Consider the following 22,180-nt stretch of genomic DNA (forward strand, 5'->3'; position numbering starts at 1 on the left):
TTGGCCTTAAGGACCACCGATTTTGCCAAGCACACGCTCGCCCCAACACATGGACCAGGCAGACAAAACATATTTTTAAAACGGGTTTTGAAAAGCAAGTACTCAAAGCTTAAAGTCTCACTTACCTTGCTAACGACAAATTCTCCAACCTTGCAAATGCCTAGAGCACCAACCACGGCCTCCAATGGCCTTAATCTATGCAAAAATATTGATTAACAATGTCAATTATGCTAATCGGGTCAAATCTCAATATTCCTAGATTAGAACTAAGTCTCAATATTTCTATCTCCTCTCACTGTTTACGATATTTATTCACTGTATCAATATCCCAACACAACAGCTATAAGTTATGAAAAATAATGAATGGAAAATTGGCACAGTTGGTATACGATTTGTAAGTCCAGCAACTTCACATAAGTTCCCTCCTTTTGAATTACACTTTTGTTACTAACCACACCACTTACCCATCATCACCTAATCATTACATTTACACATCATCATATTAAATTAGGCATTCCAATTGGAATAGTAGCAACTGAAACGTGCATCAGTACAAAGAATGGCTTGCACAGTAGCTTTTTAGAAAAAAAAATCATTCTCTTTCTCTAATTCCACTAACCCACCAATCATTGTCACCTAACTTTATTTCCAATCCATCATCCTATCATTGAATAATGATTATGCCACCATTAATACCCTTCTTTGACCAACCAAACACAACACATGTAAATTAAAATATATGCTAAAGAGCTAATGTAGTGAAATACCTATACTATGAACCCTTGCTGTCCGTGAACTTCCACAATTTCTTTCTTTTTCCAGTAGTTTTTCTCTTTTTCCCCTTTCTTTTCTTTCTATAAAACTACAGCCCACAACTACCCTAATTTTCTACTCCTTAAATCACTAAAACGTGACTAGCAACCAGAATAAGAGAATGGGCTTGGCCCACTAATTTTTTTTTCTTTAATTCTAATTACGAATTTCTTTTATTTTAAAAACCTTTTAGCTAAAATTACCAACTAAACCCTTATTAAAAAATTGGGTTATTACATTCTCCACCACTTAAAATAACGTTCATCCTCAAACGGATCTTGATCATACCTGTCGCGTCAAATAATTGAGGATATTTATCTCGCATATTCGTCTCAGACTCCCAAGTAGCCTCCTCGGTTGGATGATTACGCCACAACACTTTGACTGAAGCTACCTTTTTCGACCTCAATTGTCGCACTTGCCTATCAAGAATAGATATCGGACCCTCCTCATAAATCAAATTTTCATCGAGCTCCACATCCTCAGGTTGAATCTTATGGCTATCATAACCAACATATCGTTTTAGCATAGACACGTGAAATACAGGATGAACAACAGACAATCTCGGAGGTAAATCAAGTCTATAGGCCACCAACCTAATTCGATCCAAAATCTCATAAGGACCAATGTACCTAGGACTTAACTTACCTTTCCGACTAAGTATCTCATAACTCCTTTCATAGGGGATACTGTTATACCCCGTATTTTGCACATTCGGAAAATTTGAGATAATTGTGATAAGTCAAAGACAAGGCCATATTTTGATCTTGTTAATATGTAAGTTGCTCATGAGAATTTTGGATGTGGAAATATTAGGAAAGACTAAGGGAAAAATTGGAAATTAGGAAAAAAAATTTTATGAGTCACAAATTAGTCATGAAGTAATTGGGCTTGGAAATGTTAAAAAAAAAAAAGAATAAAGGAGGCCCAACCATTGGGGTGGCCGGACATGGCCCAAAACAAAGGACCCAAGCCCATGTAATTCATCCATGTGATGAATAAATGAATAAAGGGCCACATAATTATTAGAACATTCAAGAGAAATTAGTGAAGGAGAGAACAAAAGAAGAAGATCAAGAAAATATAGGCCATTCGGCCATGTCCATGGAAAACTAACCCTTTGAAATCTTGTCCCAAAAGTTATTTCCTTCTAGTATTTCCACTAATTCAAGGGTCCTCTACAACGTGGTGTAGTTATTTCGGAATATAAGTCGCTTGTTTCGTCGATTTAGCACCTTGGTCAAGTGAAGAAGCTAGGAAAGAAAAGGTAAGATTTAAACCCTTTTTGTATGTTATGAAGGCTTTGTCTATGTTGTAGTGTGTGGAAAAGAATGCAAATCATGAAAATAGGGGTATATGTGTATGGCCGAATGAATATGTGTGTGTAGAAGGATGAACCAAATTTATTTATGATGTTAATTGTGTTGTTGTGGCCTTGTGGTGTAAATGGAAAGATACTAGCCAAAATTGGCATTGAAAATTGGTTGTGAAGTTGTTGTAGGAAGTTTTGTGATTTTATTGTAAATTTATATAATTATGGAAATGGAATTGTTAGGGTGCAAATTATGATTGTTGTTAATGAAATTGGGAGATAAAAATATGTTGTGAATATTTATGTCGAAGGTTGGAGGTTTCGGGTGAATTATGGTTTGGGTGGAATTTTTGGTATATTTTGTAGAATGATATGAAATGCTTCCGAATTATATTTGAATGACCGTGAATTAGTAGATGAATATGAAAACGTTGATATTGATTTGAAAGTGTGAAGCTGGATTGAAAGTTCTTGCACTATGTAGAAAGGAAGACCATTTATGCTAGAATGCGTTTCAAATCGATTGTTGATATTGTTGGTATTGTTGTGAGTGTTGTTGTTGGTATTTTGGCCGAGTTAAATTCTCGGGGATGTTGAAGTTATAGGGGAGGTGCTGCCCAAATTTCTGTAGACAAGTAGTGAATTAGGATTGAATTCCTAAAGGCTTGTAGTTAATGTTTGGTATGTGTGACCTTTTGTAGATTTTGGAGAGTTTGGGAATCGAGTTCGGAGAAGCGTAAGGAGCGAATATGGTATGTAAACCTTTACCTTTCCTTCTTTTGGCATGTCTTAGACATAATAGGTTTGGATACGAGCCTCGGGGACAACTCTATTTCTAGAAATCCGAGTTTGAATTTGACCCTTTTTCATTCAATAGAATTGAATTAAGTACTTCGTGCCTTGTTGAAACAATTGCCTAAACATCTTTAATTTTCCCAAATGGAACCGGATTAATCTAAACCTTTCATAAGTGGCTCCATAAAGCTTTATGTACGTAATTTGTGTGCGCCACCTCAGTTGACCCGAGGTGGGCCCACTATTTTCAAATCCTCTCCTATTGTGCTATTGATTTGTTTTCAAGCAATATTTAAAGGAAACGTTTTAACTACTCTTCTAACTACTAAATGACAACTGTTTTAAATATTCCATTGAGTCTTATAAACTATTCTGGAACATGGAAACAATCCTAGGAAGATTATTTTGACGTGACCCATTGTGACTTCCGAAAGACACGCACTATGATTACCGTCCGATCTCTTTGTTATGATCTGTCATTTGAGATGTCTCATCGAGTCTTTGTAAATGTGTTGTGTTTTATATTGCATTTAGTTTCTCACTACTCCACTCGTGGATGCCTCAATGCTTCTTTCACTGAGCCCGGGCCAGGATATGTTATCAAGCGTATTCCACTGCATTATTCGCCGTGCCTCGATGTGAGGGGGCAGGTATACATGTACATGGGTTGTGGATTATGCTATGCCATGTACACATATTCTGATATGATATGATATGATACGGCCATCTGATACGATATGATATGTTACGGAGTTATTCCCTATTCTGGAGTATGCTGTGTTGTGGCGCCAGTGACGGGGTGGCGACCACGTTCTGTTCACCGAGCCCCATAATGGGGCCGGATATGGCATATGTTTTTGCATGCATTATTTATGTTTTGTAAGTATGCATTCTGATATTCTGGACATTGCACTCATTTTCTGTATTTTCTGTTCCGGTTATGTTTCTGTTCTCCGTACTCCATGCTTTACATATTCAGTACATATTCCGTACTGACCCCCTTTCTTCGGGGGCTGCGTTTCATGCCACGCAGGTACAGACGCTCGATTTGCTGACCCGCCCGCTTAGGATTTTACTCTGCTGTCTTGGAGTGCTCTCTTGTCCGGAGCCCACATTTTGGTACAAACTTTTCTATTGTACATGTATATGTTATTCAGGGGTATGACGGGGCCCTGTCCCGTCTTATGAGTCTGTTGTTATTCGTAGAGGTCTGTAGACATACATGTGGGTTGTGTATATGTTTTGGGTTGATATATTCTGTGATAGCCTTATCGGCTTCCACGCGCTATATCTGTTTATCTGTGATAGTTAGTAACGCCGTTCGACGTCTATGTCTGTATACTCTGCTTATATATTGGTTTGGGTTATTGGGTACGTACGGGTGTCCAGCACGGACACCAGTCGCGGCCTACGGGGTTTGGTCGTGACAAAAGTGGTATCAGAGCGATTTGTCCTCGGAGTGTCTACAGACCGTGTCTAGTAGAGTCCTGTTTATCGGTGTGTGTGCACCACATCTATAAACAGGAGCCTACAGGACATTAGGATGCTACCCCTCCTTCTTATCTTAGATCGTGCGATAGATCTGTATTATCAGGATGACTCCTCCCTAACGAATTATTATGTTTTCAGCCATGCCTCCGAAAAAGGCGACAGCTGCCCAGAAGGGCAAGTCAGTAGCAGCGGGAGAGACTAGCCAGGCCCAGAGGATTACCAGGGCCCGTGCCGAGATTATGCCCCTGTCTGAGGGCTCTGCTACACCGCCACTACCAGAGGGGATTGGAGCTGCAGCAGCTGCAGATCAGGGGGCGGCTCCACCGCCAGCTCCCGAGGTTCCAGTGCCCGAGCCTCCAGCTCAACAGCCAGGGGCGGAGGATAGAGCCATGAGATATGCGGTCCAGTTGCTGACCAGATTGGTGGCGGGGTAGGTTCATAGGCATGGATTTGGAGGTGATCGTGCAGACAGACATGATAGTTCGAGGGCCCGGGAGTTCCTGACTTGTAATCCTCCAGAGTTCTTCGGGACAAAGCCCGAGGAGGATCACCAGGAGTTTATCAGAAAGATGCAGCGTATGTTACGGTTGATTAAGGCTTCTGCGACCGAGTCTGTCAAGTTGGCTTCATATCGGTTGTATGATGTAGCTGCTAATTGGTATGAGTCATGGGAGTTGTCCAGAGGCGACGACGCTCCCCCAGCAGTGTGGGACGAGTTCACTGAGGCCTTTCTTGGCCACTTTTTGCCTCTGGAGCTGCGGCGAGCTAGGGCTGACATATTTTTACTGCTGAGACAGAGGGGCAGGAGCGTCTGAGAGTATAGCCTAGAGTTTGACTCATTGGCCAGATATGCACCCGCTATGGTAGCTGATATGACTGACAGGATGCACCGGTATATAATGGGGCTGGACCGTTATTTGGTTGATAGTTGTCTGGTGATGGTTGCTCAGCCCGGTATGGATATTGCACATATACAGGCGCATGCCCAGGCTATGGAGGACCGACATAAGGGGCATCAGCCCAACAGAGAGCAGGATCGGAGTCAGCCCAAGAGGGCCAGATCAGCTGAGTATTCTGGGGAGTTTCGGAGTAGGCAGCCTCAGCAGCAGCAGCAGTCTAGCAGACATTCTTCCCAGCCGGCACGGAGCACACCTCCACAGTTTCTAGGCAGGAGATTTGATAGCCCAGGTTATTCAGGAGCAGGCCAGAGCTCCAGGGTTCGCTGATAGACAGGAGTTCCGGTCAGACGAGGCCACCCAGGCCTCAGTGTTCGTATTGTGGGAGGCACCACCCTGGAGAGTGCTATCGTGCTACAGGTGCTTGTTTTTCTTGTGGCCGCCAGGGCCACACTGTGAGAGAGTGCCTGTATAAGGGTAATTTGGTGGTGTGGCTCAGCCTACCGGATCAGCTGTTGGGTCATCATCTTCTTCCGTAGCTATGCGCCCCACAGGGCAGGGTACACTGGCACCAGCAAGCCGCGGCAGAGGCCGTGGTGGAGTTCCCAGTTTTGGCGGTCCTTCGAACAGCATATATGCCTTGGCCAGCCGCCAGGATCAGGAGACGTCGCCAAATGTCGTCACAGGTACATTATTGGTCTTCTCTCGATCTGTATATGCATTGATCGATCCAGGTTCTACTTTGTCATATATTTCTCCCCTTGTCGCTAGTAAAATTGGGATAACATCTGAACCGATAGAACCGTTCGAGGTAGTTACACCGATTGGGGATTTTATTATAGCGAGACAGGTATATAAAGATTGTTCTGTAATTATATGTTGCTGATGCACTAAGGCAGATCTGGTAGAGTTAGATATGATTGAATTAGATGTTATTATGGGCATGGATTGGCTAGCTTCCTGTTATGCTAATGTTGATTGTCAGAAAAAGGTGGTTCGCTTCCCATTTCCTGGGGAACCAGTTATAGAGTGGACAGGTAATATAGCATCGCCGAAAGGTAAGTTTATTTCATACCTTAAGGCGAGGAAGATGATCAGAAAAGGGTAAATTTATCATCTGGTTCGTGTACAAGACTTGAAAGCAGAAGCAACGACTCTTCAGTCAGTCCCAGTGGTTAATGAATTTCCAGATGTATTCCCAGATGAGCTTCCAGGTCTTCCTCCGGAGCGAGAGATAGAGTTCATTATCGATGTGCTGCCATATACTCAGCCTATATCTATTCCCCCGTACAGAATGACACCTGCAGAATTAAAAGAATTGAAAGAGCAGTTGAAGGACTTATTAGAAAAATGCTTCTATCAGACCCAACACCTCGCCTTGGGGAGCCCCGGTATTATTTGTAAGGAAGAAAGATGGGTCACTGCAGATGTGCATCGATTATAGACAGCTAAATAAGGTAACCATAAAGAATAAATAACCCCTCCCCAGGATTGATGATTTGTTTGATAAGTTGCAGGGCGCTAAGTGTTTTTCGAAGATAGATCTGCGGTCAGGCTACCACCAGGTGTGGGTAAGAGAGGCTGATATTCCAAAGACAGCATTCCGGACCCGATATGGGCATTATGAATTCAGAGTGATGTCTTTTGGGCTGACTAATGCTCCAGCGGTATTCATGGATCTGATGAATCGGGTATTCAGGCCGTTCTTGGATATGTTCGTGATTGTATTTATTGATGATATTCTGGTTTACTCACGGTCAGAGGAGGAACACGCAGATCATCTAAGGGCGGTACTTGGGGTCCTTCGGCATCAGAAGCTATATGCCAAATTCTCTAAATGTGAATTTTGGCTGACTTCAGTGGCATTCCTGGGACATATTATTGCAGTTGATGGCATTCGAGTGGACACACAGAAGATTGAGGCCGTAAAGAATTGGCCTAGACCTACGACGCCCACTGAGGTACGTAGTTTTCTGGGATTAGTAGGCTACTACAGAAGATTTGTGGAAAAGTTTTCTTCGATTTCAGCGCCATTAACAAGGCTAACTCAGAAGGGAGCTAAGTTCCAGTGGAACGATGCTTGTGAACAAAGCTTCTAGTTGCTGAAAGAGAAGTTGACTACAGCTCCAGTTCTGACTCTTCCAGAGGGACCAGATGGGTATGTTATTTATTGTGATGCTTCCGGCGTTGGGTTAGGTTGTGTATTAATGCAGCACGACAGAGTTATAGCCAACGCTTCCCGGCAGCTCAAAAAGCATGAAAGAAATTATCCTACCCATGATCTGGAGCTAGCAGCGGTAATCCATGCTTTGAAGATATGGAGACACTATCTATATGGCGTCCATGTTGATATTTATACAGATCACAAGAGCCTCCAGTATATCTTTAAGCAGAAGGAGCTGAATTTGCGGCAAAGGAGGTGGCTGGAGCTGCTGAAAGACTATGATGTTGATATTCTGTATCATCCGGGCAAAGCCAATGTTGTAGTAGATGCGCTCAGCCGCAAGTCTATGGGCAGCTTGGCAGATTTTCAACCTGAAAGGAAAGAGATAGTACGTGATATTCACCAGCTGGCTAATCTTGGAGTTCGTCTGGCCGATTCTAGAGGTACGAGGATCTCTGTCCGAGGGGTTTCTGAATCATCTATTAGGGAGGATATAAAGCGACACCAATATGAAGACCCTGTTCTAGCACAGTACAGAGACACAGGAGAAGATTCCGTTCGAGTTTACATCAGACGGAATATTGCTATATAGAGGCAGGTTGTGTGTGCCTAATGTTGCAGGGCTACGACAACAGGTTATGAGCGAAACACACTATGCCCATTATTCTGTTCATCCGGGATCGACGAAGATGTACCATGACCTCAGGAGCCTGTACTGGTGGGATGGCATGAAAAGGGACATCGCAGAGTTCGTTGCCCAATTCCCGAATTGTCAGCAGGTTAAGATTGAACATCAAAAGCCGGGTGGACTGTTACAGGAAATGGAAATTCTGACATGGAAGTGGGAGATAATTAATATGGACTTCATTACAGGTTTACCTCGCACTCCACGGAAGTATGACTCCATATGGGTTATTGTTGATAGGCTGACAAAATCAGCCCATTTTCTTCCGGTCAGAACTACTTATTCAGCTGAGGATTATGCCAGGCTATATATTAAAGAAATTGTGAGACTTCGCGGAGTTCCTATATCTATTATCACTGACAGAGGTGCCCAATTTATAGCGAATTTCTGGAGATCATATCAGGAAGGATTGGGGACTCGGGTGAGTCTGAGCACAGCATTCCATCCTCAGAGCGACGGGCAGGCCGAGCGCACTATACAGACGCTAGAAGACATGCTGCGGGCCTGTGCTATTGATTTCAGAGGTAGTTGGGATGATCATTTTCCACTGGTTGAGTTTGCTTATAATAACAGCTACCATTCTAGCATCCAGATGGCACCGTACGAGGCTCTGTATGACAGGAAATGCAGGTCACCAATCGGCTGGTTCGATGTTGGCGAAACTGAATTAATTGGCCCAGATATGATCCAGCAGGCAGTTGATAAAGTAAAGCTCATTCGGGAATGGTTGCTAGCAGCTCAGAGTCGACAGAAATCATACCCAGACAATCGACGTCGACATTTAGAGTTCCAGGTTGGTGATTGGGTATTCCTGAAGGTGTCACCTATGAAGGGCGTCATGAGATTCGGCAAAAAAGGCAAGCTCAGTCCGAGATATATCGGCCCTCATCAAATCTTCCGTAAGGTGGGCAAGGTTGCCTATGAATTAGACCTACCATCTGACATGGAAGCAGTGCATCCGGTGTTCCACGTGTCTATGCTTCGTAAGTACATTGGTGATCCTTCCAGAATATTTTCAGTAGATGATATTCAGGTGACGGAGGAACTATCTTACGAGGAGCAGCCTATAACCATACTGGATCATCAGGTGAGGAGACTACGCAATAAGGATGTAGCTTCCGTTAAGGTGTTGTGGCGGAACAATAACAGGGAGGAGATGACCTGGGAAGCTGAAGAGGAGATGAAAAGGAAGTATCCTCACTTGTTTCCCGTGCCCACAGGTAATCTAAACTCCTTACTTGGTTATATTCAATAATGAATATGTATTATATGTGCTGTCCATAAAAAGAAACTCCCCCGAAATGCTTGCAAGACCCCATAAGACTAATTTAACATTCGAGGACGAATGTTCTAAAGGGGGGAGGATGTTATACCCTGTATTTTGCACATTCGGAAAATTTGAGATAATTGTGATAAGTCAAAGACAAGGCCATATTTTGATCTTGTTAATATGTAAGTTGCTCATGAGAATTTTGGATGTGGAAATATTAGGAAAGACTAAGGGCAAAATTATAAATTAGGAAAATAAATTTTATGAGTCACATATTAGTCATGAAGTAATTGGGCTTGGAAAATTTTTTTTAAAAAAAGAATAAAGGAGGCCCAACCATTGGGGTGGCCGGCCATGGCCCAAAACAAAGGACCCAAGCCCATGTAATTCATCCATGTGATGAATAAATGAATAAAGGGCCACATAATTATTAGAACATTCAAGAGAAATTAGTGAAGGAGAGAACAAAAGAAGAAGATCAAGAAAATATAGGCCATTCGGCCATGTCCATGGAAAACTAACCCTTTGAAATCTTGTCCCAAAAGTTATTTCCTTCTAGTATTTCCACTAATTCAAGGGTCCTCTACAACGTGGTGTAGTTATTTCGGAATATAAGTCGCTTGTTTCGTCGATTTAGCACCTTGGTCAAGTGAAGAAGCTAGGAAAGAAAAGGTAAGATTTAAACCCTTTTTGTATGTTATGAAGGCTTTGTCTATGTTGTAGTGTGTGGAAAAGAATGCAAATCATGAAAATAGGGGTATATGTGTATGGCCGAATGAATATGTGTGTGTAGAAGGATGAACCAAATTTATTTATGATGTTAATTGTGTTGTTGTGGCCTTGTGGTGTAAATGGAAAGATACTAGCCAAAATTGGCATTGAAAATTGGTTGTGAAGTTGTTGTAGGAAGTTTTGTGATTTTATTGTAAATTTATATAATTATGGAAATGGAATTGTTAGGGTGCAAATTATGATTGTTGTTAATGAAATTGGGAGATAAAAATATGTTGTGAATATTTATGTCGAAGGTTGGAGGTTTCGGGTGAATTATGGTTTGGGTGGAATTTTTGGTATATTTTGTAGAATGATATGAAATGCTTCCGAATTATATTTGAATGACCGTGAATTAGTAGATGAATATGAAAACGTTGATATTGATTTGAAAGTGTGAAGCTGGATTGAAAGTTCTTGCACTATGTAGAAAGGAAGACCATTTATGCTAGAATGCGTTTCAAATCGATTGTTGATGTTGTTGGTATTGTTGTGGGTGTTGTTGTTGGTATTTTGGCCGAGTTAAATTCTCGGGGATGTTGAAGTTATAGGGGAGGTGCTGCCCAAATTTCTGTAGACAAGTAGTGAATTAAGATTGAATTCCTAAAGGCTTGTAGTTAATGTTTGGTATGTGTGCCCAAATTTCTGTAGACAAGTACTCAATTCTTTTTCATTCAATAGAATTGAATTAAGTACTGCGTGCCTTGTTGAAACAATTGCCTAAACATCTTTAATTTTCCCAAATGGAACCGGATTACACTAAACCTTTCATAAGTGGATCCATAAAGCTTTATGTACGTAATTTGTGTGCGCCACCTCAGTTGACCCGAGGTGGGCCCACTATTTCCAAATCCTCTCCTATTGTGCTATTGATTTGTTTTCAAGCAATATTTAAAGGAAACGTTTTAACTACTCTTATAACTACTAAATGACAACTGTTTTAAATAATCCATTGAGTCTTATAAACTATTCTGGAGCATGGAAACAATCCCAGGAAGATTATTTTGACGTGACCCATTGTGACTTTCGAAAGACACGCACTATGATTACCGTCCGATCTCTTTGTTATGATCTGTCATTTGAGATGTCTCATCGAGTCTTTGTAAATGTGTTGTGTTTTATATTGCATTTAGTTTCTCACTACTCCACTCGTGGATGCCTCAATGTTTCTTTCACTGAGCCCGGGCCAGAATATGTTATCAAGCGTATTCCACTGCATTATTCGACGTGCCTCGATGTGAGGGGGCAGGTATACATGTACATGGGTTGTGGAGTATGCTGTGCCATGTACACATATTCTGATATGATATGATATGATATGATATGATACGGCCATCTGATACGATATGATATGTTACGGAGTTATTCCCTATTCTGGAGTATGCTGTGTTGTGGCGCCAGTGACGGGGTGGCGACCATGTTCTGTTCACCTAGCCCCATAATGGGGCCGGATATGGCATATGTTTTTGCATGAATTATTTATGTTTTGTAAGTATGCATTCTGATATTCTAGACACTGCACTCATTTTCTGTATTTTCTGTTCCGGTTATGATTCTGTTCTCCGTACTCCATGCTTTACATATTCAGTACATATTCCGTACTGATCCCCTTTCTTCGGGGGCTGCATTTCATGCCACGCAGGTACAGACGCTCGATTTGCTGACCCGCCCGCTTAGGATTTTACTCTGCTGTCTTGGAGTGCTCTCTTGTCCGGAGCCCACATTTTGGTACAGACTTTTCTATTGTACATGTATATGTTATTCAGGGGTATGACGGGGCCCTGTCCCGTCTTATGAGTCTGTTGTTATTCGTAGAGGTCTGTAGACATACATGTGGGTTGTGTATATGTTTTGGGTTGATATATTCTGTGATAGCCTTATTGTCTTCCACGCGCTATATCTGTTTATCTGTGATAGTTAGTAATGTCGTTCGACGTCTATGTCTGTATACTCTGCTTATATAATGGTTTGGGTTATTGGGTACGTACGGGTGTCCAGCACGGACACTAGTCGCGGCCTACGGGGTTGGGTCGTGACAGATACTTTTAGAAAGACTTTTTCCCCCTTCATGAACTCCATATAGCATACTTTCTTATCTGCATAGGACTTTTGTCTCCTTTGTGCTGTCCGAAGCCGTTCTCGTATCATTGCAACTTTTTCCAAGGCTTGCTGAACCAGATCTGGACCTAATAGTTGTGCTTCACCCGATTCGAACCATCCAACTGGTGAACGACACCTGCGACCATATAGAGCCTCAAACGGCGCCATCTGTATACTCGATTGGTAGCTGTTATTATAAGCAAACTCTGCCAAAGGCAACTGATCATCCCAATGACCACCAAAATCAATCGCGCAAGCTCTAAGCATGTCCTCTAAAATCTGAATAACTCGCTCAGACTGTCCATCAGTTTGTGGATGAAAAGATGTACTCAACTCGACCTGTGAACCCAACGACTTCTGAAAAGACTTCCAAAACTCAGCAGTAAATTGTGCACCTCGATCAGATATTATTGAACTAGGCACACCATGAAGTCGTACTATCTCGCGGATGTAAATAGTTGCTAACTGCTCTGCGGTATGAGTAACCCGAACTGGTATAAAATGAGTGGATTTGGTGAATCTATCCACAATCACCCAGACTGAGTCATGTTTCTTGAAAGTATTCGGCAAACCAACTACGAAATCCATCGTAATCCTTTCCCACTTCCACTCTGGGATAATCAAGTTTTGCATTACTCCGCCGGTTTTTTGATGTTCATATTTGACCTGCTGACAATTTAAGCAACTTGTCACATGTTTCAAAATATCAGCCTTCATACCTTTCCACCAATATAATCCACGCAAGTCTTGGTACATCTTCGTAGCACCTGGGTGGATGGAGTATCGCGAGCTATGAGCTTCTTCAAGGATTAGTTGCTTCACATTACCTACCATAGGAATACACAGTCTACCGTGACAATGTAACACGCCTTCCCCATCAATAGAGAATGACTTAACGCCCCCATTTTGCACTCGATCTCGCAGTCTAGCAAAACGGGGATCTTCATATTGGCAAGCCTTGACCTGCCCCACTAAGGAGGATTGTGCCACCATAACTGCAAGTAACCTGCCCTGTACTGTATGATCAATCCGAACTCCGCGGTTGGCTAATGCCTGAATCTCCTTAGCCATAGGTCGTTCTTCAGCAGTGAATCGGGCCAACCTGCCCATAGACTTTCTACTCAAGGCGTCTGCCACCACATTCGCCTTACCAGGATGATACAAAATAGTAAGATCATAATCTTTAAGCAACTCTAACCACCGTCGCTGTCTCAAATTCAGATCTCTTTGCTTGAATATGTATTGTAAACTCTTGTGATCAGTATAGATTTCACTTGACTCACCATAAAGATAGTGATGCCAGATCTTGAGTGCAAATACAACTGCGGCCAATTCTAAGTCATGAGTTGGATAATTCTTCTCATGTTTCTTTAGCTGTCGAGACGCATAAGCTACCACTTTACCATTCTGCATCAAGACACAACTCAACCCGACTCGAGATGCATCACAATAAATGGTGAAACCACCCTCCTCAGTAGGTAAGGTCAAAATCGGGGTCGTAGTCAATGCAGTCTTTATTTTCTGAAAGCTTTCTGAACATTCATCTGACCACTGGAATACTACACCTTTCTGAGTTAAACGTGTCAATGGAGCAGCTATCTTCGAGAAACCCTCCACAAACCTTCTGTAATATCCAGCTAGTCCCATGAAGCTGCGTATCTCTGTGGGAGTAGTGGGTTGAGGCCAATCTCGAACTGCTTCAATTTTCTTTGGATCAACTTGAATCCCATCTCGAGACACCACGTGTCCTAAAAAGGAAATTGTGCTCAACCAAAACTCACATTTTGAGAACTTGGCATAAAGCTTTCGTTCCTTAAGCGTCTATAGCACAATTCTCAAGTGTTGTCCATGCTCAGCCTCACTCCGAGAGTAGACCAAAATATCATCAATGAACACAATCACAAAATGGTCTAAATATGGCTTGAATACCCTGTTCATGAGGTCCATAAATGCTGTGGGGGCATTAGTCAGCCCGAATGACATCACCAAAAATTCGAAGTGCCCATATCTTGTCCGAAAAGCTGTCTTGGAGATGTCCTCAGTCTTGATTCTCAGCTGATGATAACCTGATCTCAAGTCGATTTTGGAAAAATGAGTAGCACCCTGCAATTGATCAAACAAATCATCAATACGAGGCAATGGATACTTATTCTTGATAGTCGCCTTGTTCAGTTGCCTGTAGTCAATGCACATTCTCATCGTGCCATCTTTCTTCTTCACAAATAACACAGGTGCACCCTAAGGCGATACACTAGGCCTAATGAACCCCTTATCAAGTAGCTCTTGGAGTTGAGCCTTCAGTTCTCTCAACTCGGCTGGAGCCATACGATATGGAGGAATAGAGATAGGTTGAGTCCCTGGAACTAAATCAATGCTGAACTCGATTTCTCTCATCGGGGGTAGGCCCGGTAAATCATCAGGAAAAACATCCGCAAATTCGCAAACAACAGGAACACTAGCAGTAGTAACATTCTCCTCTCAAGTATCGTGAACGGTGGCAATAAAACCCAAACACCCATGATTAATCATTCGGCGTGCCTTTACATAAGATATTATTTTTCCTTGAGTCACAGGAGTCATGCCTTTCCACACTAAAGTTTCTCCAGGGAAATTAAAACGTATAAGCTTAGCATAACAATCAACCGATGCATAACATGATGCCAACCAATCCATGCCCATAATCACATCGAAAGTGGACATCGGTAACACACATAGATCAACTACGGTGCCCCTGCCCTGAACAGATATCACACAATCTCTATAAAATCTATCCACTAATATAATCCCCCCCCCCCCACTGGGGTTTCCACCACATACGACACATTAATAGACTCAACTCCCCGTTCTAAGAATATAGCAAAAGAAGGAGATACATACGAATACGTAGAACCGGGATCAATAAAGAGCATATGTACCATGAGAACCAATAGTAATAATACCTGCGACTACAGCATTAGATGCCTCGACATCCTGTCTGGTCATAGCAAAGAATCTCGGAGGTCCACCCACTCCCTGAGCAACCTGTGCACCCTGTCGACCCTGTCCACGAGCACCCTGTGGAGCGGTCCTAGATGGTTGAATCTGACCTTGTGTAGCTGTAGTAGTTCCCTGCGGCTATGTAGTAGCTCGAATAGCACCAGAATTTCCCTTAGGACAATATTTAGCAATATGCCCCCTTTCACCACAAGTAAAACAAGCCCCATCTGCCCCAAAGCAACGACCACTATGATTTCTACCACAGTTAGAACACCTCGGATGATAACCTGACTGATATGAGCTATTACCCTTCCGCTGCATCTGCTGCTGGCCCTGTCTAGCGGAATAACCACTAGAATACTGCACCACTGATTCTGACTGAGTAGATTTGGACTGCCCACAATAAAAACCACTCTTGCCCCCAGATGGAGCACCACTAAACCCACCAGTGTTACGTGGCTTTTTGCTTTCACGCTCAACTTTGTCCATCTCTAGATAGGACTCGTAACGGAGAGCAGTGTCAACTACATCTGAATAGGTACCATATCGCACATATCGTACCACAGGACCACGATAGCGATGCTCAAGTCCATCCACAAATCGTCTCACCTTCTCTCTCGGATCCTCTACCAAATAAGGTACATACCTGGATAAATCTGTAAACTTGGCCTTATATTTTGTAACGGTCATAGTTCCCTGCCGCAGATTATTGAACTGACGTCTCATGTCATCTTGCTTGCTTAATGGAATAAACATGTCCTTAAATAGTGCTATAAAGTCTTACCAAGTAATAGGTGGTAACCCTGCTTGTCTACCTCTCTGAATCGAAATCCACCAAGACTTTGCAGACCCTGAGAATAAGAAAGTGGCAAATTCCATGGCAAATTCCACACCACGAGTCTCCTACAGCCCCAACGTAGTCAATATCTTTTCACAACGATCAATGAACTTCTGAGGTTCAATAGAAGTAGGTGAAGCATCAAATTCTGGTGGCTTAAGATCCATGAAATTCATAAACTCCTTAGATTGCCCTGCAGACTGGACAACCTATTGAGGGGCCAACTGAGGTGTCTGATTAGCTGCAACATTCAACTGAATTTGAGCTTGTGCTTGTGAAGTAGCCTGAGGACCTGGAATTCCACCATGATTAGGAGCCAATGCATCCAACACATTCAATAATCTGGTCACCACCTCTGTGGGCGTAGCAATAGTAGGAGCGGTAGCTGGTGCCGGTGGCTTGTTCTGAACCACTTGTTCCTGCACTTGCTCTGACGCAACTCGGGGCTGACCCCCATTCACAACTTCAGGCTGAGGAGTGGCCTGAGTCCTAGTCTGAGTTCTAGTCTGATGAGCACTAGCTTGTCTACCACCGCGGGTAGCGCTCTGTCCAGCGCCACGTTTAGTAGATGAAGATGCGCGTTTCTTAGCCATCTGCGAAATAAATATTACAAGGTTAAACTTGATTCATCTCACGCACGAACAAGGAATGAAAGAAGGGAAAACTTCCTAGATGTCCAGTAGCCTCAAGGTCATAAGTATGGGCGCCTACATACCGATGAACAAAACTCTACTAAACACTGCTCCATGACCCCGGACTTAAAGCCTAGGCTCTGATACCAACTTTGTCACGTCTCAAAATACCCACTGGACGTGATTGGCACCCAGCAAACACCACCCGCTAGGCGAACCATATATCATAATCTTAATCGTTTACAAAAGCACTAAAAGAGCGGTCCCATTTCATCGACATAGTCAGAAGGAATGTTGTAAACGCAGAAATGAAAGACGAATGCGTTGGAGGTTGGTTGAAGATGATGGTACGCGGCGTTCAGAACCAGTCTTGAAGTGAATGAATTAGAAAACAGAAATGACTCGTTTTAGAAGTTCACCGTAGCCTGCCTTATAAAAACCTTCGGATAAGTGCAGGTCCAACAACGTTATTAATGATAAAAATGCGAAATAGTCGCCAACCAAATCCCTAATCGATTTATGAAAATCAATCAACGCTAAAATAAAAAGAATCTCTAGCCCACATCCCACGCTAAGACCATGGAGCATCTAACCGAGTTACATGAGTTTGACTGTTGGGCATGTAAACCCAAAATAAAAGAAATAACTAGAAATAAATTAGATAAAGCTGAAATGGCTGCCTCCACGAACAATGCGGTGGCTCACCTCAGCAACAGAATCCACTCACGAAATCTTCAATTACCAGCCTCGTTCTCAACGACAGTATCTGCATGGACATGCAGGTAAGGAGTGAGTTCTACATAAATATAACCCAGTAAGATCCTCGACCCGCCACTTCAAATACCCCTGGAACAAGTGTTAGAAAATACAAACAGACAACAAGCACAAAAATATTATGCACATGAATATATCATTATATAGTAGCAACCAAGGTCCAAACCACTGTTTATCAAATATATTATATGTCTCAACACAATTTACACTACGAACCGTCATAACAGCATTTAAAGAATTAGTCAACACTATGAATCCACGGCAACATACACAATGTGCCAAATATGTCAGGAAGCATACACAATGCCCCAATATCATCAAGAAGCATACACAATGCTAAGGGAAGCATGCACAATGCCCCAATATAATCAAGAAGCATACACAATGCTAAGGGAAGCATACACAATGCCCCAATATAATCAACAAGCATACGCAATGCTAAGGGAAGCATACACAATGCCCCAATATCATGGCTCACAACTATATCACATCACAAAATAATTTATAAAAAGAGTTTTGGATTATTTGAAAATAAAGTATATGTGGTTGGCCTTAAGGACCACCGATTCTGCCAAGCACACGCTCGCCCCAACACATGGACCAGGCAGACAAAATATATTTTTAAAACGGATTTTGAAAAGCAAGTACTCAAAGCTTAAAGTCTCACTTACCTTGCTAACGACAAATTCTCCAACCTTGCAAATGCCTAGAGCACCAACCACGGCCTCCAATGGCCTTAATCTATGCAAAAATATTGATTAACAATGTCAATTAAGCTAATCGGGTCAAATCTCAATATTCCTAGATTAGAACTAAGTCTCAATATTTCTATCTCCTCTCACTGTTTACGACATTTATTCACTGTATCAATATCCCAACACAACAGCTATAAGTTATGAAAAATAATGAATGGAAAATTGGCACAGTTGGTATACGATTTGTAAGTCCAGCAACTTCACATAAGTTCCCTCCTTTTGAATTACACTTTTGTTACTAACCACACCACTTACCCATCATCACCTAATCATTACATTTAAACATCATCATATTAAATTAGGCATTCCAATTGGAATAGTAGCAACTGAAACGTGCATCAGTACAAAGAATGGCTTGCACAGTAGCTTTTTAGAAAAAAAATCATTCTCTTTCTCTAATTCCACTAACCCACCAATCAATGTCACCTAACTTTATTTCCAATCCATCATCTTATCATTGAATAATGATTATGCCACCATTAATACCCTTCTTTGACCAGCCAAACACAACACATGTAAATTAAATTATATGCTAAAGAGCTAATGTAGTGAAATACCTGTACTATGAACCCTTGTTGTCCGTGAACTTCCACAATTTCTTTCTTTTTCCAGTAGTTTTGCTCTTTTTCCCCTTTCTTTTCTTTCTATAAAACTACAGCCCACAACTACCGTAAGTTGCTACTCCTTAAATCACTAAAACGTGACCAGCAACCAGAATAAGAGAATGGTCTTGGCCCACTAATTTTTTTTCTTTAATTCTAATTACGAATTTCTTTTCTTTTAAAAACCTTTTAGCTAAAATTACCAACTAAACCCATATTAAAAAATTGGGTTATTATAGTTTATAAATGTTTTTATTAGCTTTTTTCTTCCACCCGAGCATAGTTGGCTTTTACTTTCCCTATTGAGCTTTATTTTATGCCTCCGGTATGTCAAACTTATGAATATCTTATCCTGTAAGTTTCGAAATAAGCGGGAAAATCAAACGTCTTGTCAACTATCAAGTCATTCTGTCTTTGGCCACGTGTGGCTTTACTGTTGGCCGACCCTTCGGTTATCAGATCATTGCATTTCCGCTATTATGACCTTTAGCTTATAAATACGTCAAACTCTTTCACTTTTACTATTTACAACTTCTAAAATTTACTCTTCGATTTTAACTTGTGTTCTTCTTCATCTGAGAAGCAGAAACCGCCGCCGGAATCTTCAAATCTTTCGTCGGAATCACAAAATTGTTCATCAGAACCTTCATCTTTATCCCCCTTGTCAGAAACTTCATCTAGTTCTTGACTTTTTACCAAATCTTTAAATCTTCATTTTCTTCACTATATGTTTATCGAAAATGGTTCGGAGCCCATTATCCTCTTCTCATGAAGCCTCTCTGGTGCGATCTCCCCAGCCGAGTGAGACTGAGGTTAAAGTTCCGTTCGAGCCCTGGGGTAAGGATGTCATTCCTACTGTATACCACTTCAACTCCGAATTCGCGGTTAAAAATCCTCTGTAAGGTAACAACGCCGACGGGGGTTATGATGTTTGGCGCTACCCCTCCGCAATCTAAGCTACTATTATTCCTAGGGTCCATTCGGAATGTGGTTAGAGATTCCATCCTGAAGAGATTATAATCCCGGGCCCTGATGATGACACCACCACTTATGTAGAAGGGTACTCCTCTATTTATACTTACCTTTTTACCTTCAAACATGACCCTCCGATTGATGAGGTTATTCTTGGCATGTGCAAGACATATAAATATTTCCTTGCACAAATCGGGCCGAACTTTTGGCGGATCGTTACATGCATCCATTTTTTGGCCAACAACGTTAGGCTCCCGCTCACTCTATACCACCTGATCTGTCTTTTTTCTCCCCGAATTTTTTGCGGTGGGATCGTGAAACTTACAAAACGTGGTAAGTATCCTATTCTTTTCAGTGTGGATGAAACTAAAGATTGTGGTTGGCTCGAATGCTTAGTTTGGGTCAAGACCGAGGAGATCGTTCCTCAAGAGTACCTTCCCTTCCCTGAGAAGTGGAACAAAGGCCATAAGTTCTCTCGGTGTCTCTTATTTCTCTTTCTTGTAAGTTGTTTACTTTCCTAACTTCTTTCCCTCTTTTTCTTTTCTTCTTTTAGCCAAGATATGGCTACCGCATACCATATCCAGTTTTGGGAAGTGGGTGGATGACATAATGGCAAAGCACCTCCACAAAATCCGTACTTAGAGAAGCCTCTCTGCAGGAAAGTGGGTAGCAAAAAACCATGGTGAGCCTTTCATTTATTTTTTGTACTTTTTTGGTTTTACCTTATAGACTTCATCGGTAACTAACTGTGTGTCATGCAGGCCTGAAGAGGGGTAAAGTTACCTTGAGGCCTGAGTCGAAGAATACTCCTCCGGCGATCGAAGAAATGTTTAATCTGACCAGTATGGATCACGTTGTTACCGGGGGATGAGGAGCAGAAAATGGAGTAGATGTTCCAAGCCCTCGTCCTCAACGGGCCTGAAAAAGAAAAAAACTGCTCAGACTCAGATGTTGAGAGACGTTCCCGAGGGTGATATTCTTATAAAGTCTGTTGGTGCGGGCATAGGCGCTTCCACCGATGTCAGAGCAAGTGGCACTCCAGTTATTACGATGGAGGAAAATTATGACCGAAGCGGTCGGACAAAACTCCGGGTCCACCGTCCCAAAGAGTCCTATTTTGATAGAGGACGACCAGCCTGCGGCTGATGCAACCGAAACTACTTCATCCTTTCCCCTCGAGCAGGAGGAATTCGAAGGTATGTTTGACGCCGATGCCTCTACTCCTACTGCCATTGCAGATCCTGTGGGATTTAATTTGCCTATTCCTCAAGGGCAAAGGAGACCTTTGAAGGTCACCGAATTAGGTTCTGGCCCTTACCTCATCGATACTTTTCTAGCCCCAGGTGCTAAGCCTAATGAGACAAGTTTCGTTATAGTCATTGTCCCTATGGACACGCACTTCATGCCTCGACCGGTTAGAAGCGCTAGTTACCTTCTGCCTCTTGCGTCCGATAAGGACCAAGAAACAATGGACCGAGTCTCATGGCAACGTCTCTTCAACGAGAGTATGCATTCAACCAATCGGGTATGTTCAACATCCTTAGTTTTGATTTCATATTGTGATTTATACTTATGCCTAATCTAAATTTTTCTTCTTTTCCTCAGTCCGTCCTTTTGCAGCATGAGGGCTTCCTTCGATGTATGAGGGAGAATACCGGGCTGCGTAATCAGCTCGAAGATGTTCGGGGCTAGTTGGATGCACAAGGTCGAAAGACCAAAAAGTTCAAGATCCTGTTGCAGCAGCTAGAGGATCAATTACTTTCAGTAGGTGACCCTCCGGTTCTCAAGGACGAACTTACGGCCGCCAAGGAGGGCATGCTTAAGGCCAAAATGACCTTACAGACCTGCTTGAAAAGTATACTATTCTTTCGGTGGACAAGCAGAAGCTCAAAGCAGTCTTCGAGGAGGAGCATGCTACCGATGCTAATCTGTGGCAAGAGCTTGATACTGCCAAAACTGATATTGTCCGTTATGAAAAAGACCGATTGAGGGTTTGACAAGAGAAATACGATGCCTAAGCCAGGTTTGCTGAGGGTCTCAAAGAAGAATTCGAAGAGGCTAATTGAGATCTGACTGTGCTATCTCAGGAGAATGCCGGGATGATGAACCAAATTCAGCAGACCTTGTCCAAGTGAGACCGGATTAAAGCCCAAGCCGATACCCATATCAAAGCCGCTATTGGCCGTTCCACTCTATGAGCCGAACATATGAAATAGAAGACCCAGCTGCTTACCCTCAAAGAAGTCCAGCACGACATCGAGGACATTGGTGCGAAGATTGCTCAGGCTGAGGAGGTGGAGGCTCGAACCCATAAAGCTTTCTTGGGTGATAGTT

This window comes from Lycium barbarum, chromosome 5 (assembly GCF_019175385.1).
Source record: "Lycium barbarum isolate Lr01 chromosome 5, ASM1917538v2, whole genome shotgun sequence".
Lineage (NCBI taxonomy): Eukaryota > Viridiplantae > Streptophyta > Magnoliopsida > Solanales > Solanaceae > Lycium > Lycium barbarum.